The sequence below is a fragment of the Athene cunicularia genome (assembly GCF_003259725.1).
Source record: "Athene cunicularia isolate RWA chromosome 12 unlocalized genomic scaffold, athCun1 chr12_part1, whole genome shotgun sequence".
NCBI classification, from domain to species: domain Eukaryota; kingdom Metazoa; phylum Chordata; class Aves; order Strigiformes; family Strigidae; genus Athene; species Athene cunicularia.
Genome location: NW_020799116.1, coordinates 16,744,677 through 16,752,038, shown reverse-complemented (window position 1 = coordinate 16,752,038; position 7,362 = coordinate 16,744,677).

Sequence of the window (7,362 nt, the reverse complement as noted above, 5' to 3'; positions counted from 1 at the left end):
TCCCTCTGCCCTCCTCTTCCTCACCCGCACCCAGTTGCCATTTCCCAGGAGCTGCTCGTCCCTCCCAGCCCTTTGTACCGCTCGCCTCCATCCTCCCCTTTGTTTAGCATTTTAATTATTTTAATTACCTTGTTTGCCAGCTTATCGCGGCGCTCAAACCCATCTGCGTGCACACAGGCAGACACACAGACTTTTATCTCCAGCCCGCCGTCAGCCTGATTAGCATTTTTTGCTCTGGAGTTTGGTGGAGGAAAGGAGAAATTAGCATTTCTTCCTCGGCCAGTGGGGCAGGCATCGCCACCATCTCTCGCCTCTCAGGGTCACTTCATTCTTCCCAGAAGAATGGGACTAATTTATCTCTCCCCTCTTGTATCCATTCCAAATGAGAGATTAAAAAAAATAACAAATGCAAAGCCCAAGTAGGGGGTGATGCCTGCACCCTGCAGTGGGGTTTTCCCCCCCCGGGGAGGTGGTAGTGCCCAGGTGAGATGGGTGCCGTCCCCAGGGAGCACCATCGGGTCATGGGGAGCAAAGTGTCTTTGGAAAAAAGCTTCTTGAATTTAATGACAAAATGCTGCTTGTTGGGGGTCAAAGATGGGGATGCTGGACCTGGACCTGATGGTGAACAGGAGAGGATGGGAACATGGTCAGGGGCTTCAGCCCACGGTTAAAACACCCACGTTGCTACATTGGCGGGTGCTTTTTGGGTGGGCTGTGTGGCTGGAGCCCCCCACTCTCCTTTAGGGATGAATGACAGATTTCACTGCTGGAAACGCTTTTCCAGCATCCTCTTAGCGCTACTTAAATGCCTCTCCCAAAGAGACCCAGCCACCAATAAATCTGTATCAGCTCACCTTCAAACGCACTTCGGTGCCCTATTTTCTCTTCACAACAACAAAATAACAGCCCTGGTTCTGGAAACGGCCACCAGCCCCCCCCCCCAGCTGGGCTCCCATGAGCGACCTGAGGCTCCTTTTTCTTGCAGCAAAGATTTATTATAAGTGTGCTGTGAGGGGCCCCCAGAGAACCTGTCCATGGCGAGGGGGGTGTAGTGAGGGTGCTGCAATGGACAAGGCTGGGTAAGCAGCAGTCCCTCAGGGGAGGCTGGGGTGCATGAGCAGAGTGGAAAACATCCCATGGAGTGGGGCTGGGAGCCAGGAGCCCCTTCTTGGACAGGACATCTGTGGGGACAGGACATCCCTTAGGGAAAGGACACCCCTTGGGGACAGGATGTTCTGTGGGGACAGAAAGCCCTTTGGAGAGAGGACCCTCATCCAAGGAAGGATGACCCTTGAGGACAGAACCCCCATCCAGGACAGGATGTCTGCTGGGGATAGAAAACCCCTTGGGTCAAGGACACCTCTTGGGGACAGGGTGCCCCTCGGGGATACGATGCTCCCGGGAGACAGGCTGGCCCCTTTGCTGCCAGGGGTGCCCCAGCAGGGACCCTCAGAGCCCTCCCTGCTCCAGCCACTGCTTCTAAACCCTCCTTTAAACACTTGACATATTTTAATGTGTGAATAAAGGGCCTTATGCTTCCGATTTGAGTCACTGGGCAGAACAGAGTGAATTAACCAAATTCCAGGTCAGGAGAAACCTTCTAAAAACCTGAGCACCTTCCCCACACTCAGCAAAATCCTTTAAGATGCAAGAAAGGCATTAAAACTAATTTATTGGTGCTAAACCTGCTAAACAAATGAGCCAGAGATGCAAAAGCATCCATCAGCATGGAGAGGCTTGAGGAAGACAGGCAGGGGGGTCCTGTGGGATGGGGTGCAGGGACAGTGGCCCCAGCAATCAGGGACCCACTGCAGCTCTGCACTGCAGCCTGCACTGGGAAAGCAACAGGCAAGTGTTTTGCTGAGGTTTGAGCAGTGATAACTTAAGAGGAAGAAATTAGAAATAGAAACTATTAAAAAAGTGTTAGAACATCATCCTACCAAAGCAATGGGATGAGAAGCAATGGATGGTGTAAGGGCAAAACACGGGGAAGGTAATATCTGACACAGCACCATTCATTGAATCTACTTGGGCGATGAGGAAGATGGTGAGGAGGAAGGGCTGCCTGACCACCTTGGCATAGCCCAGTGCCACTTGCTGGCGAGGACAGGCTTGGTTGTGCAGTGACAGTGGTGGCAGGGCAGGCGAGAGAAGAGCACCACCCCCAAGGTGTCCAGCCGTGCTGTGCCACACCATGCTGTGGGGGACAGCCATTCCATTCGCAAGCACGTCACGAGCTCGACTGCTCTGCTGCTGCTGGAAAGTGCAGAGAATTTGATCTATAATTTACAGAGATGTCCGTCTGGGGAGCGGCTTGACGAGCCTGGGAGAGTGACGCTGCCCTCTTGGCTCTTGCTCTTCTTTTAATTTAAAAAATCTTTACATCGATGCACAGTATCAATAAGGGCCCATGACAGGTGCCTTCACCTCCCTACCCTGCCACTGTCACCCCCCTCGTCTTGCCACAGTGGGTCCCTGCACCCCACTTCAAACTCTGGTTCAGGTGCTTGCTCCTGCATCTTAAACTCAGGCCGTCTGGACACACTTTGTTAGGAATACCCTGGAGAGATGCTGCATCTACCAGGGTCACACCGGATGATGCTGGTTGCTGTGGAAACAGCAGGGCCAGATCCAGGGACCGCAGCATCCTCCCTGCACCCAGGAGCAGCTCCTGTCACCCAGTTTGCAGCTGGAGAGCATAGGATGTGAGAGTGCAAATCTGGTGGCATTGGGTCATCCCTGTCCCTGGACTGCTCCAGTCCCATCTTCCTCAGAGACAGGCAGGGTCACTCTATCCCACACAGGGGTGTCATGCATGGGGTGTTTCCTTGCACAGGACTCCCCTGAATGGAAGAAAATGCACTGGACCTTGGCCACCACCATTCCTCCCAGCCACCTGGGGGGCCAGATCCAGCATCCCACCAGGTACTGCATGATGCAGCCTGGCACCTCCAGGTCATCATGCCCCCAGGAAAGTCTTTTGCACCTGCCCCAAGACTTCACCACCCTAGTGCAGCACCACAGGCTCTTCTAAATGTCACCCAGACCTGGAGGATATTGGACACAGTGACAAGCCACACAGAGCCCCCCATAAGCATAGCCAAACCCCCTGCTCGCCATGCTCCCACCCGTCCCAGGCTCATCTCTGCTCCGCTCACGGGCAGCTCAGCTCGTTAGGGCTGCCGGGATGATGGAGTATCCTGCTGGAGCAGAGGAAGCCAGGCAAAACCTCTCCATCCATCAGGGCCCCCACTTTCTGCCAAGCACGTTAGGGGATAATTAAGTAAAAATAGGCCTTCCGACCAGTGTAGCTCATTAAGGGCTAATTAAGTTAATTAGTGCCAGGTGTGGATTGCAGCGCTTGCGCGTGTGGCTGTTGTTTGCTGTAATTGCATTTTCTCAGCAGCTTCCTCCGCCAGGCTGGAGTGCGGCCAACAAGGAAGGTATTCAGTGCCCTGCTGTTGGTGCAACACGGAGCAGCTGATGGGCACCAAACGAGGGCACTGCACCGTGGGCAATTAGCCCTTCTCTCCCTGTGGCCCCCCGGGGTGGGTCTCTCACCCCAAAGCCAAGGCTTGGCCATGGGGCAGAGTATGCAGCCCCTGCCCATCCATCCCTCTTGGTGTGCTTCTGCCTGCACATAGGAGAGGGACAAGAGCGTTTGCCATAGCAGTCCCCAAAAGCAGCCAGGAAGGCAAGGGACAGCGGCAGGCAACATATCCCCAGGGCCCAGCAGGGTCACCTGGATCGAGATCTCTGAGGGCATTTGATGGCAAATATGGGCAGGGATGAAACAGCAGAGACAGCTGAGCATGCTGGTCATATCAGTGCTGGCAACTGAAAGACAGATGGCAGAGAAAAGAGTGGAGAGAATGAGGGAAAGGCGAGAAGAAAGCATGAGAGGGTGAGGAGAAAGCTGCCAGGCTCTGATCTCCGCTCTCCACACCCGGGAGCAATTAGAGCTACTCTGCCTGTGCTCCGCAGGGACACTGGAGGGATGAAGATGTGAAAAAAGACCAGGCTATTTTTTGCTGAGCTTACTGTCACTAATAAATGGAGATTGTCCCTTGCCACGTGTTCCTGCTCCTTCCAGTGTCTGGGCATTTGGCATCCTCCTCCGAGCACAACCCTGGCAGTAGCAGCCTCGCTCAGAGCTGACCCATGCTCCCTACGGAGAGGCGAGACTTGGAAACAATCCCGTGAAATATGGCTGGCAGCCGGAGAGGGGATGGAGAGGCTGCACAAGCACCAGCAGCTCTCCCCCGTCCCTCTCCCCACACCATGAATCAGCACCCGCCAAGGCAGGAGCCGGGCAGAGAGCCCTATCCATAACCCGGGATGGATACCGGGGAGCACAGCCGGCATCCCGGGGGGCTGCCTTGTCTGCATCCTCCAGCTGATGGAAAGTTACTGCTGCCTGTGCCGCCATGGCAAGCACAATGGGGTAAAGGGGGCTGGAGGGGAGGCAGGAGCAGAGCTGGGTCCTTGCATCCCCACCGCGATCTCTCAGCACCAAGATAATTGCCTGCTGGTGACAGCTGAGGTCAGGCATGACGGATACCTCTGGAAGAGCTCCTGGCTCTGACACCTCCCTGCAGCAACCCAGTTCAGTACTGGGGTTGAGAGGCACTTTTCCCTGTCTCCCCCAGTGCAGGCTCTCTCTGGGTGGATCAGGGTCCAGGCAGTGATCCTGCAGGCATCCCTGCCTTCAAACCGCATGCAGACCCATCAAACAGTCCGACACATGGACTATGATTCCCAGGGAGGGAAGGGGAGTAGTAGGGCACCAAGCTTGAAGCCCTGGAGCTCCCATGGGGTGCGGTGAGAGCACCCAGGCAGGAGCAGTGTTCATGTGGGGGTCAGTGGGCCACAGATGGACCTGCTCCTGCCCTTTATCACTCCATGACCAAAGGAGATTTTTCCACCTTCCTCTCCACTCCCTGCCACCCCATCCCAACTAACCAGGGATGTGTGGAGTACCAGGCAAACCCACTTCATCTGCCACAGGGAAGGGGCTGGGAAGGGAGTGTTCTACAGCCCCCTCAGATGGCTGGGAGGCTGGTGAGCACATCCTGGGGCTGGCAAGGGCTTCATCCCTCCCTCTGTGCAGGCAGGGCTTGCTGCAGTGGGGCTTTGCTCGCCTGTTCCCCTGCTCCGGTGGTGGGAGAGGGTCAGGGCAGGAGAGCTGCATGTTGGGCATGGAGAGGCCAGGATGAGACACAGAGAGTGATGCCACGAACTTGGCACCCACAGGAACAAGCAGGCAGGAGCAGGCAAGGAAGCAGGCAGGCAGCACGCACCGAGGCAGCTCCACAGCACCCTGGCTGCCCTCTCCCTGGAGCCGGGCGCAGCGGCTGACAGGATCATTACAGCTGCTATCTGGGCTCACCAGCTCGTCCCTCTCCCCTTCGCCTTTTGCATAATGGATAGGCTGTGAGTAATGGGAAATGGCAGCCCAGCCGCGCTTGCTGGCAGCCCCTTAATGAAGAATATGGAAATCTCATCAGTCCAATCAGGCCAGCAAATGAAACTGCTTTCCCCCCGCCGATGTGAGCAGAAGGCTAACAACCCGCGCTCCTGGTTCCATCCCTCTCCCAGGAAGCCCCCCTTCCCCTTTCTGTGTTGACAAGCAAGCTCTGAACTTCATTTTTTCTGGCAAGCAGAGCCCCAGCTCATCTCCCTTGCCCCCCCTTCCTTGGGCTTGGGCCAGCAGATATTCCTGGCCTGAACCTTCCTCTTGCTCCTGCAAGGGCTTTGCTCCCCACCCTTACTGGTGTCACCAGATGGGTAACACCATCTGCAGGTGCCACCCATCCCCAGCTCCTGGTCCTCCCTTGTGTCCTCCTGCTGTGCATGAGTCTCCCAGCACCAACCTTGCCAGAGGTGCAGATGCCACGGTGGGGATATGGGACACACGTGGTTCCCCCAGCCACAGACACCTGACATCACTGTGTCTGTGCAGGCACTGAGGTCTCTGTCAGACTCATGTCCAATGTGTCCCAGCACAACCAAGCTCCATGGACTTGTACGTTCTCCTGCAGGGACACTTGCAAAGAGCTACAGCATGGAGGACCACTGTTTCCTCTCTCTCCCTTGTCTATCACCCATAGCCTCGAGCCTGGCATAGAGAGGACAGGTGCATCTCTGCGGGAGAGCTGAGCACACACACGACTAATGTGATCAAGCAGTGCCCGTTTATTACAACTAAGAAAGCCCTTTCATAATGTTCTTGCACACGTGAGTAACATGCAGTACAAGTCCTCAAGATCGGACAGTTAACTTAGCCTGCGCTTTAAACCTTCTTATGATTGGATGAAAAGTGCCACATCAGCCTTGCCAGGCACCTGCCTCGTGTAACTTCCTCTTCCATCCCAACCCCTTCCGGGGGTTGTTTGTCTCATCGAGTTTCTCCCCCCTCATTCAGGGTCACATCCTTATCGCATTCTTGCTTGGCTGAGGCTCTTATCAGTCTTGTTCTCACGCAGGATTGCTCACATGTCCATTCTCTCACAGAAAGTCCTCTTGAATCCCAACACATCTCCACTTATCTCCTGCAGTGTGCACCATCTCCAGGCAAGGCCTCCAGCCATGACACCTGCACAGTGATGCCTCCAGTTTTGTCAGAACTGGAGCATCTTTCAAGAAACTATACACCTCAGTCACACAGGGACCACCCTGCCAGGAGCTGGAACCAGCACCCCTCACCCCCCTCCAAACACACCCTGCTTTGGTGTCATCTGCAAACTTGATGATGTGCTTTTTGCATCCTCCTCCCCATAAGTGCTCTCCTGGTCCTGAGCAGCCTGGAACTGCCTCCAGTTCACGTCCCATGGCTTTTGCAGCTGCTCAGGGCTTCTGAGCTGTTGTCTCCATGGAGCTGTGAAACACTGTCCTTCAACTTGGGTACCATGGGGGCCTAGTATTTTAGCTGGTGTATCTTAGTAGAATTTTTGGCTGAGAAAGCCTGGCCTTGTTCACCGTGGGACACAAGATGTGGTCCTGGGATCTCAGCCCACCCTGAGATCTGTAGAAGGATGGTCACCTTGGATAAGGACCTGAGGGATGCAGGCTCAGCTCTGCCTCACACTCCCCGCACAGGCTGTTTGTCCAAAATCTGCACCCAGACTTCATAGCTAGACTTGCCATGTCCAAAACAGAACTGAAAATAAATGTTTGCATAGCACCTTGCACCAGCAGGTCCTGACCTCCATAGCAGCATCCTCTGGCCTTCGCAGTATTTCAGCCAGGGGAGAGCAGCAGCATCCTCCCCTGCATCTGCCTGCTCCAAGGGCAGAGGCAGGAGGCTGGCAGGGAAATGGCCACTCACTCTTTTGAGGGAATGTTTAATTGCTGGCTTTCACA